Source organism: Dermacentor andersoni, chromosome 10, assembly GCF_023375885.2.
Source record: "Dermacentor andersoni chromosome 10, qqDerAnde1_hic_scaffold, whole genome shotgun sequence".
Lineage (NCBI taxonomy): Eukaryota > Metazoa > Arthropoda > Arachnida > Ixodida > Ixodidae > Dermacentor > Dermacentor andersoni.
The window spans coordinates 27,531,584-27,543,625 of NC_092823.1; the positions used below are offsets into that span (position 1 = coordinate 27,531,584).

At 45.3% G+C, this 12,042-nt stretch overlaps 1 long non-coding RNA gene across 1 annotated transcript in view; it reads right to left on the minus strand.

Annotated features, from left to right (window-relative positions):
• Positions 1–4,153: 4,153 nt before the first annotated feature.
• Positions 4,154–12,042, minus strand: part of LOC126519203 (uncharacterized) — a 31,405-nt gene continuing 23,516 nt past the window's right edge. The window contains exon 3 of the long non-coding RNA XR_011890556.1: positions 4,154–4,189. This is a non-coding gene — a long non-coding RNA (uncharacterized lncRNA). The remainder of the gene's footprint in view (positions 4,190–12,042) is intronic.

Below are 12,042 nucleotides of genomic sequence, written 5' to 3' on the forward strand. Positions count from 1 at the left end.
GGATACCATCAAAAAAAAAAAAAAAAGAACCACAACCTTTATGCATAGCATCCGGCGCTAGCGTTTTCCCGTAAACATTACGGTTACATAATCTGCAGTTTCCACGAAGCATGAGAAGTACTGAGGAATCTTTGAATTATATCGCGTTACACTTTTAAAGCGAAGCTTTCTTTGCATCTTCGTCCAACTTTCCTCCTACTGACCCTGCTGCTATGGCTGCTACTGTTCGGCATACTCTGTCGGGGGGTGGTTCAAGGCGCGTGTATACATGAAAGGAGCGCGGAAGAGAGGAAAGGCGACGCGAGGAACTCGTTTGAAGCGTAACGCCTCCAATGTGCACAATACCCTTAGGAGCTCCCTGGGAACCGTCACATAAGCCTATTGACCGCTCTAATTATCCGGGACCACCCTCAAAAACATTGCCGAATCTGCAGCCCTTGCCTTTCTACAACGTGCGAGTCCACAGGGGACGTAGATAGAACTGTAGAGAGGGGGGACAAGTGGCAGTTCCCATACAAGGGGATGGGGGAGGTGACGTGAGAAAGCATGGAATCTTTATAATTCTACGAGAGAGGTTGCGGGGAAACTGGATACGCTTAAGTTCAAAGTAGGGCACAGTACGCTGCTGCCATTTCTGAAAAATGAACACCATGCAAATATGTCAAGCGGACAAATTACGCAGGGCTGCAGATGCAAAGCCGCATTAAAGAAAACGAACCGCAGAGTCCAGGGAACACCAGGGAAGCGGTCGGCCGTGAAATCAACACTTCTGTATAGTTATCTTGTCCTGGCCGGGTGCCGTTCCTCGTTTTATTTTAGCCAGGGCCGCCTTCAGGTTCTGCAGCTGGAACGGCTGAACCAGTTCCGCGTTTTTTGAATCTACATACGAGTATGCGGGCCCTCGTGGGACCTGTTGAGTGCAAGGATACTGTTCGCATAGTTTTCACGTTAATTTTGAGGTATCCCCATTGGAGCTATGAATAGCTCGTTCGACATGCTTTTGTGTCTCAGCGCGTGCATGAGTCGGGTCAATTACGGCGCGGAGGAGGCGCCACGTGCTCCGACTAGACATTTGTCTGGTCGCTGTGTTACAGCGGTCCGCCCAATTCGAGTCGGCGAGTTGGACCGCGAACTCTGCCGCTCACTGGATTAGCTCGCCGATATGAATTTGGAGTTTTTTCTTATGTTTTTGGCACCACCATCTGTAGACGAGGCTGCTCCGGGCCTCTCAGATGTGCAGAAAGTGGGTGTCCCTCTCCGGCGTTGCCTACGAGTGCTAAATTTGGGTTTCCGTCGAACTAAGGTGACAAACCAATTCTCGTGGCCACGCGTGGTACCCTTGTTCGTGGATAGAGGCCGAGTTGATGTAGCTTTGCCGGAACTTATTCGAGTAGGGAAACAGAACTTGTGCGTGGGGTCTTCCCAATATTTTAGTACTTACGGTGTATTGATAAGACAGTGGTTACTACCAAGGGTTTCCTCAGTGTGGGCCTACTCTGCCTGTCCAATGTTATTGGTAAATTTGAGATCCGGACACGTATCCCGGGTCACGAAATTACCCACCCGCGTTGGTTATGCACGGTCGCTGTGAAGAGTCAGGCCCAGCGTCTAACCACTGCTTTTAATGACCACAGTTCATTACAAATGACTTAAAATGGTTACTAGTGAGCAGCAATGACTAAACGAAAGAAGAGAAAGAGAAGAGGCAAAGTGAAAAAGGCGAATGATAAGAAGGAACAGTAGGCTTTCGCCGTTCCTCTTTTAAGACAGATCTTAAGAGACCCTGTAGATTTTTCACTAGAGTTTACCCGTTCCTGCATTGCAACATATTAAAGTAGCTCGCTGTTAACAGCAGGGTTTGAATAGAGAACGCGAGGGATGGAGCGCAATTTCTCTGATGAGTCGTATTTGCAGCTCATTTTGCGTTCGGTCGAAAGACAATTTTATCCTGAATTAATTTGAGAGCTGTTAGCCAGCTGGACTTCCAGGGGGAGCAGAAAGACATTTTTTGGCTTTAAATTATTCTTTTGATTCAATTCACGGCGATATTGTATAAGGATGAGCCTGCTCACCTATGTTAATATAGCATAGTAAGTACACTTACCAAGCTTTAACTTTCTTGTTTAATCTGTTCAGCAGCGAAAAAGTCAGTTGCTCCATTTCGCAATGTTGAAATAACATAAGCCCGGGTAGCTCATTAGTTCTTGTGCAATAAAGTACAGCTACAGTTTATTTCACACTAAGGTGTATGTTTAGAAGGCATGCAAGTAATTTCTGGTATCGATACCTACACTAACACCTGGCAGGTCTGCAATACCTGGGTCAGCCTCATTCATGTAGATGCACGTTCTGAGAAATATCACTGGCAGCACAACCGCCTTCAGGCGCAATTCTATAGCGGCAGCACATTTTTCAATAATGCCTCTTCATCTCTTCTCTTTAGTATTTCCTAAAGGTGTTGTCCTATATCTGTGAAGTAAGGTGAATTAATATACGCATCTTCTACAGTTCTGCCGCTTTATTCTCTACTTGCTAACTTGATACTAACTTGTTCGCGCGTGTTCGAAAACGCCAAGAGTGGCTCCCTGTTTTCAAATATTAAGAAATCGAAAATCACGTCCACACATTATTATTTTTTATAGCTCTCAGGAACATCAACATGATAAAGTCAATGTTTCGATATAACAAACAATGCTGACAAAAGCTGGTCTTTAGTATAAGACTCTTACATTTTTATATACAAGGTATTTCGGACTTGTGTACATAGCTGCTCTGAAAACGTAACAAATATATTCTCGAACGGTTCTGACAAAGCAAGAATAGCATTATTGGAGCAAATACGTAAGTTCGTGCACAATGGCAGCAGACGAGATACAGTGTTCTTCATGTTGGCCTATCAGACAAAAATTTGCATTTCTTCCTGAAAGAGGTAGCTTGATCTATTCAGGCTTATATTGACCTGCGGAAAAAATTCCGAGTGAGTATGCGTCTACAAGGAATTACTTACAGGACTGTTTACGCCACAATGCGCATAACCTAATCGAACCTAGATAATAGCATTTGTGTATCGAAAAATGAAACTTCACTTGCCAAAGCAAACTATACCTAATTTTTCTTTATTTATTTATAAAGGCTATTGTCAAGAGCTTCTTTTAGAGACATATATTCTATACCAGGCACGTATGACACAACATCATGCCTGAATTTACTTGTCATAGGAGGCCTTGCGCTGTCCTTGCCGGGGTTGGTATCAGTTATGCTTGTGCCGCTGTCCAATCACGCAAAAAATAAAAAAAAAACTCAGAAGGAGAACCAGAGATGTACACTAAACTCTCGAAGGTGACAGCCATCATTTACCGACACCATGATATAGGGCATGTTGCATTTAGGCGCGTATTATCCGCGCCTTGCCAGAGTGATGTGCGGAGCGATGAACATGATCAGGTGCCAGCAACTACCTCAGTCATTTCAGTCGCCATATTACAGGAAGAGCTTTCATATTTTTGCTGGAAATCACACACATTTATCATACATTTCGTTATCACTTGAATGTAAGTAGGGGCTAGAGTGAAACTGAAAGAAAAGTAGTGCTCCGTAGGTTTTCTTACAGTAGTTTAGGACAGCACAGCTGTATTAAAAGGGGGTGTCTGTTTATGATAATTTAGTTTCTCCTTTCAGAGAACAGTACCTCCTTTGCACGCAGATTTGGTGTGACGTACCTTATAAATACATTTATATGTTTATTTCCCCCAAATATATTAGATATCTAACGAATGCATATGTAAAAAGCACATACTGCTTTAAATATGCTTCACCCTGGAAACGTTCACTTTCACTGACGCTCTTTTAGTAGTACTCTTTAACAAGAGCTCCTTCGAAAATCTCATTCAATTCAGTTCTTTTTCGCACTTTGTATGACATTGCCTTGCACTCGTCGAAAAATATAGCACAGTCTGCAATGATACAAAATATCTTACTATCACGGCAGCATTGGCGCTCTTTGGCCAAACCTGGCCCTTGCGCCATTAAACACCACATATCATCATATCACAGCAGCATCTTCTTATGGTTGTCTCTTTGCAATGTCAAGACAAAGAAGGTTCATTCTGATATTTCAAGCAACAGCGTAACAAAAAACAAAGGTTTAACTTACCTCGTTACGCACTCCGGAAAGAAAACATTGCACTAACTGAAAAGAATATATATTAAGGAAAATGATTATAATTATTTTTTTCGTGTAGTACTACTTCTAAAAACATTTTAGCAAGGTCGAAATAGTACTCGCCCTATAACCGGGCCCACGTCCTCGTGACAAATTTATGGTATTCATTCTGCAGACACAACGATCGCGCATTTATCTACACCATTCACAGGCGTCTACTGATCCTACTTTTATATGAGATAAATGTCAATTAGATTTTTGTACACAATGGCGGACAGGGCGCCATTGCAATATGAACCTGGCAAAGTTTAAGGCTAGAACGTTATCTAGTGAGGCGAGTCTAGTAGTGCTATTGGAGGAATTAGAGGGAAGTAAATGGGATATAATAGGACTCACTGAAGTTAGGAGGCCAAAAGAAGCATATACAGTGCTAAAAAGCGGGCAAGTCCTGTGCTACCGGGGCTTAGCAGAGAGACGAGAACTAGGAGTCGGATTCCTGATTAATAAGAACATAGCTGGTAACATACAGGAATTCTATAGCATTAACGAGAGGGTGGCATGTCTTGTTGTGAAACTTAATAAGAGGTACAAAATGAAGGTTGTACAGGTCTACGCCCCTACATCTAGTCATGATGACCAGGAAGTCGAAAGCTTCTATGAAGCCCTGGAATCGGCGATGGGTAAAGCCAAAACAAAATACAGTATACTGATGGGTAATTTCAATGCCAGCGTAGGCAAGAAGCAGGCCGGAGACAAGTCAGTGGGGGAATATGGCATAGGCTCTAGGAATAGCAGAGGAGAGTTATTAGTAGAGTTTGCAGAACAGAATAATATGCGGATAATGAATACCTTTTTCCGCAAGCGGGTTGGCCGAAAGTGGACGTGGAGGAGCCCGAATGGTGAGACTAGAACTGAAATCGACTTCATACTCTGCGCGAACCCTGGCATCATACAAGATGTAGACGTGCTCGGCAAGGTGCGTTGCAGTGACCATAGGATGGTAAGAACTCGAATTAGACTTGAATGGAGGAGGGAACGGAAGAAACTGGTAAATAAGAAGCCAATCAATGAGTTAGCGGTAAGAGAGAAACTAGAGGAATTCCGGATCAAGCTACACAACAGGTATTCGGCTTTAACCCAGGAAGAGGACCATAGTGTTGAAGCAATGAACGACAATCTTATGGGCATCATTAAGCAGTGCGCAATAGAAGTCGGTGGTAACGCCGTTAAACAGGAAACCAGTAAGCTATCGCAGGAGACGAAAGATCTGATCAAGAAACGCCAATGTATGAAAGCCTCTAACCCTACAGCTAGAATAGAGCTGGCAGAACTTTCTAAGTTAATTAACAAGCGTAAGACAGCGGACATAAGGAACTATAATATGGATAGAATTGAACAGGCTCTCAGGAACGGAGGAAGCCTAAAAGCAGTGAAGAAGAAACTATGGATAGGCAAGAATCAGATGTATGCGTTAAGAGACAAAGCCGGCAATATCGTTACTAATATGGATGAGATAGTTCAAGTGGCTGAAGAGTTTTATAGAGATTTATACAGTACCAGTAACACCCACGACGATAAGGTGAGAGAGAATAGGCTAGAGGAACTTGAAATCCCACAAGTAACACCGGAAGAGGTAAAGAACGCCTAGGGAGCTATGCAAAGGGGGAAGGCAGCTGGGGAGGATCAGGTAACAGCAGATTTGTTGAAGGATGGTGGGAACACTGTCCTAGAAAGATTGGCCGCCCTATATACACAATGCCTCATGACCTCGAACGTACCGGAATCTTGGAAGAACGCTAACATAATCCTAATCCATAAGAAAGGGGACGCCAAAAACTTGAAAAATTGTAGACCGTTCAGCTTACTGTCCGTTGCCTACAAAGTATTTAGTAAGGTAATCACAAATTTGATCAGGAATACCTTAGATTTCTGTCAACCAAAGGACCAGGCAGGATTCCGTAAAGGCTACTCAACAATAGACCATATTCACACTATCATGCAGGTGATAGAGAAATGTGCGGAATATAACCAACCCTGATATATAGCCTTCATTGATTACGAAAAAGCATTTGATTCAGTCGAAACCTCAGCAGTCATGAAGGCACTACGGAATCAGGGTGTAGATGAGCCATATGTAAAGATACTGGAAGATATCTATAGCGGTTCCACAGCCACCGTAATCCTCCACAAAGAAAGCAACAAAATCCCATTAAAGAAAGGCGTCAGACAGGGAGATACGATATCTCCAATGCTATTCACAGCATGTTTACAGGAGGTATTCAGAGACCTGGAGTGGGAAGAATTGCAGATAAAAGTTGATGGAGAATACCTTAGCAATTGCGATTCGCTGATGATATTGCCTCACTTAGTGACTCAGGAGACCAATTGCAATGCATGCTTACTGACCTGGAGAGGCAACGCAGAAGGGTGGGTAGGAAAATTAATATACAGAAAACTAAAGTAATGTTTAACAGTCTCGGAAGAGAACAGCAGTTTACGATAGGTAGCGAGGCACTGGAAGTGGTAAGGGAATACATCTACTTGGGGCAGGTAGTGACCACGGATGAGACTGAAATAACCAGAAGAATAAGAATGGGCTGGGGTGCTTTTGGCAGGCATTCTCAAATCATGAACAGCAGGTTGCCACTATCCCTCAAGAGGAAAGTGTATAACAGCTGTGTCTTACCAGTACTCACCTGCGGGGCAGAAACCTGGAGGCTTACGAAAAGGGTTCTGCTGAAATTGAGGACGACGCAACGAGCTATGGAAAGAAGAATGATAGGTGTAACATTAAGGGATAAGAAAAGAGCAGATTGGGCTAGGGAACAAACGCGGGTAAATGACATCTTAGTTGAAATCAAGAAAAAGAAATGGGCATGGGCAGGACATGTAATGAGGAGGGAAGATAACCGATGGTCATTAAGGGTTACGGACTGGATTCCAAGGGAAGGGAAGCGTAGTAGGGGGCGGCTGAAAGTTAGGTGGGCGGATGACATTAAGACGTTTGCAGGGACAACATGGCCACAATTAGTACATGACCGGGGTAGTTGGAGAAGTATGGGAGAGGCCTTTGCCCTGCAGTGGGCGTAACTAGGCTGATTATGATGATGAAGGAGACCCACGCACACAAAGACAAACTACCTTTATAAGTTTTATATATATAACAGCTGCAGGCAAGCAACGTGCAAGCAAGCAATGAACTCGTAGAGAAAATAAATTATTTGTATTCTTGGAAGTCGTACAGGCTTCCTCTGCACTACATTAGTATGATGCAAGAAGCAACATTCATAAGCAATAAAACAGTAGTTCGGGCACGTTCCAAGTAGATTCGGCGTTACATCAACTGAGTGCATCCCTGGAACTTCTGTCCTGTGATTGCACGTCCGTTCTTAAGCGCATGATCTGCAACCCGGGTCGCGGCGGTTGGCACTATCTCTGATGGCTCTTTGCTCTGTGTACTCTAGCAGCTAATTGTGCAAGACAGCACTAAGCAGACATCCAGGATGACAGTGGTATAACGACAACAGCGCGATAATGACGGTGTGACGACTACCGCATGACGACACTCGTACGACGACGATGTCATGGCAATAATGAGATGATGACGCTTGAATGTCGACTACAAGTTGACGAAGACGGCGTCTCACTGAAAGTGTGATGACCACGCATGCGCAGCCTCACAAGGGCCTTCCTCGTCCTCAGCTGGTTACGCCGGTGAGGTAAGCGAGGGCGGAATTTGTGCGGTGAGGGTGAATGAGGGTGCGGTGACGCTGTGGGGTTGAATAATGGAAAAAAATTCGATTTATAATGAAGTACAGTAAGGTCACTCAGATCGTGTGTGGTGGGTGTAAAGTCTGAAGCTTTCAAGTGCATGGGTAGGAAGTCTCGCTATGCACGTCGAAGCCCATTTATAAACGACTAAACTCACAAATGGCTATACCGATCGGATCGGAAAACATTTATTGGGCTCTAGAAATGAGATCTTCGCGGCTTCAGACGGCCTCTTCCATCTTCTGATGGATTCTTCTGTCTGCAATCACAGGGTTGGTGCCCTAGTCCAAGGCTCCACTGAGTATGGCCAACCCGCGAGCTCGCTCTACTAGGCGCTTCTGGCCGTTCAAGCTTACGCCGGAAAGCATACTCTCCCACTATTGCGCACTCGGGTTTTTAATTTTATAGATAGTTGGGGACTCAATATTTTGACAGGCCCATGATATGTGGTATAGATCTGGTTTCTCTCCGCACCATGGGCACTTAGCCTCATACTGTGTAGGGAAAATTTCACTCAGAAGGTTTAGATTCGGGAAAGTACCCGTCTGCAAATGTCGCCATGCAACAGCATCCTCTATGCTTGGATCCTTATCTGGGGGTGGGTACTTCAGTCTGACCCCTTTATAATTTAGGATATCTGAGTAGCCCATGGGTACTGACTCGGGTTCCTCAAGGCTGGATGTGTCGGACGCCCGGTTGGTATGCCCTCGAGCTATCCTATCCGCCTCTTGGTTCCCTGTTATGCCAGTGTGCTCTGGTACCCAGCTTATGGTATGCAGAACTTTGTTTCCCGGGTCGCATGAGCGGAGTATGTGGCGTGCTCTGCGCCCAATTCTGCCGTTTGTGTAATTACGGCATGCTGCTTGAGAGTCTGTTATTATTGTTAGGGACCTGCCAGATCGATAGCCTTCCAGTTCTGCCAGAGCCACAGCTGCCTCTTCGGCCTCGACTACCGTGCAGTCCTGTAGTGATGCGCTGGTGATCTCCTTGAAGTCCGAATTAACCACCGACGCCACTGCTCTGCTGTTTTGTCTTCCGTCTTTGACGAACGTTGCCGCGTCCGTATGCTTTGTGTTGTCCTTGTTCGCCAAGGTTCTCTGCACGTACTCCGCTCTTGCTTCTCTACGCGCCTTATGCAGGTTCCGGTCCATATTCTTGGGTATCGGTGCGACTCGCAGTGTACTGCGATACTTGTCCGGAATGACCTCGGTACGTTCGATCTCTTGGATCACGTTGCCGCCACCGTATCTTCGCAGGAGCACCCTTCCCGTGGGGGCCTGCATCAACCTACGTGCCTGAGAGCATAGTACTGCTTCTCTTAGTTCACTGAAGGTATTGTGCAGTCCCAGGGCCAGCAGTTTCTCGGTCGATGTGCACTGCGGCAGGTGAGGCGCAGTTTTGTACGCCTTTCGCACTATGGCGTCCGCTTGTTCTTTTTGCTTGATGCATTTGTGGTAGGGAAGGCTATACACCACTCCGCTAACCACGAGGCTCCTGACTAGCCTGAGTGTGTCGCTCTCCTTCATACCGTGTCTCTTGCTAGATACTCTGTTGATCATACGGGCTACCTGCATGGTGGTAGTCTTCAGCAGTGTCAGAGTATGATTCCACCGTTGATTGGACTGAAGCCACATCCACAGGATCCGAATGGTGGTCTTCTCCGGAATGCGTTGTCCCGCGAGGTATACGTTGAGGCTGAGCTCATCGCTTGTAGGGACCGTTCAATTTTGTTTGCCTCGCCACACCCTTAATAGCTCGGACTTCTCCGTCGAGCAGGCGAGGCCCCTGGCCCTAACGTAGGTTTCTACGCAGGTGGCCGCTTTTCGCAGGCACTCTTCTTTTTCGCTGAGCGATGCCCGGTTCACCCATACCGTGATGTCGTCAGCGTACATGGCGTGCCGTATGCCTTCAAGTTGTTCGAGTTGTCTTGCTAGCCCAATCATTGCGAACAGGCACGTACCCAGGATGTTTTTTCGGGGGGGGGGGGGCCCACCACCTCCATCATCATCATCATCAGCATCATCATCAGCAGCAGCAGCAGCCTGTTTTATGTCCACTGCAGGACGAAGGCCTCTCCCTGCGATCTCCAATTACCCCTGTCCTGCGCCAATCGATTCCAACTAGCGCCCGCGAATTTCCTAATTTCATCGCTCTACTTAGTCTTCTGTCGTCCTCGACTGCGTTTCCCCGACCCATTCTGTAACCCTAATGGTCCAACGGTTATCTAACCGGCGCATTACATGACCTGCCCAGCTACATTTTTTCCTCTTGATGTCAACTACAATATCGTCTATACCCGTTCGCTCTCTGATCCAAACCGCTCTCTTTTTATGCCTAGCAATCTTCGTTCGATCGCTCTTTGCGCGGTCCTTAACTTGCTCTCAAGTCTCTGCCCCATATGTCAGCACTGGCAAAATTCACTGATTGCACACCTTACTTTTCAATAATAATGGTAAGCTTCCAGTCAGGAGCTGGCAATGTCTGCCGTATGCGATCCAACCTATTTTTATTCTTCTGTGAATTTCCTTCTCATGATCAGGGTTCCCTGTGATTAATTGACCTAGGTAAACGTACTCCTTCACAGTCCCTAGTGGCCAACTGGCGATCCTGATCTCTTGTTCCTTTGTCCGGCTATTTATCATTATCTTCATCTTCTGCATATTAATATTCAACCCCACTCTTACACTCTCTCTGTTAAGGTCTCCAATAATTTGTTTTAATTCGTCTGCATTGTTGTTGAATAGAACAATGTCATCCGCAAACTGAAGGTTGCTGAGATATTTGCCATCGATCTTTGCTCCTAAGCCTTCCTAGTTTAATAGCTTGAATTCTTCTAAGCACGCAGTGAATAGCTTTGGAGAAATTGTGTCTCCCTGTCTGACCCCTTTCTCTATAGGTATCTCCCTGCTTTTCTTGTGTAGAATTAAGGTAGCTGTAGAACCTCTGTAGATATTCTTACGCGAAGGACGAGTCAGTAAGACGAGAAACTATTTACAGATTATATTTACAACAACGGTTGCAGCGCTGACCGGTTAGATTCACAGCGCGAGCCCAGTTCGTTCTTCCTCCTCTTTTCTGGAGTGATGGCGCCCACGCGCCTCATTCAAACAAACAAATACCACACGCATGTAGCAATATTTTCCAAGCTTTTTACGTAAGCGTTCTGTACTCCTTGATTACTTAGTGCCTCTATGACTGCTGGTATCTCTACTGAATCAAATGCATTTTCGTAATCTATGTAAGCCACATGGAGATGCTTATTGTACTCTGCAGATTTCGCGATAACCTGATTGATGACATGGATGTGATCCATTGTAATGTATCTCTTCCTGAAGCCAGCCTGTTCCCTTGGTTGACAAAATCCAGTGTTGCCCTTATTCTATTGGAGATTATTTTGGTAAATATGTTATATAATACTGGGAGCAAGCTAATGGTCCTATAATTTTTCTATTATTTAACGTCTCCTTTTTTGTGGATTAGTATAATGTCTGCATTCTTCCAGTTTTCTGGGGCCCTTGCAGTCGATAGACACTTCGTATAAAGAGCCGCCACTTTTCCAAGCATTATGTCTCCTCCATCTTTGATTAAATCGACTGTTATTCCACCTTCTCCTCCCGCTCTTCATCGTTTCATGTCTTGCAGGGCCCTTCTGACCTCATCGCTAGTTATAGGAGAGTTTCTGTATCCTTTTCATTACTGTTTCTAAGTGAGGTATCGTGACTCCTCTGGGTACTGTATACAGGTCAGCTTAGAATTTTTCCGCTGCTTTTACTATATCTTCGGGATTGCTGATGATATTATCCTTCTTATCCTTTAGTGCATACATCACGGTTTGTCCTATGCCAGGTTTCCTTTTTACTGATTTCAGGCTGCGGTAATTTTTTACGGCTTCTTCAGTCTTTCTCATGTTATAGTTTCGAATATCAGTTATTTTCGCCTTGTTGATCAATTCTGACAGTTCCGCGAATTGCGTAACGCTGTGCGGCCGCCAGTCCCATACAACCGCGCAGAGCGCAGGACTCTGCGATTCTAGAAGTACTGCGCTCACCGCGAAAGGTTAGAAAAACACCCACATAAGCACAGCAGAGAAGCGGCTACGTGAGGTGGTT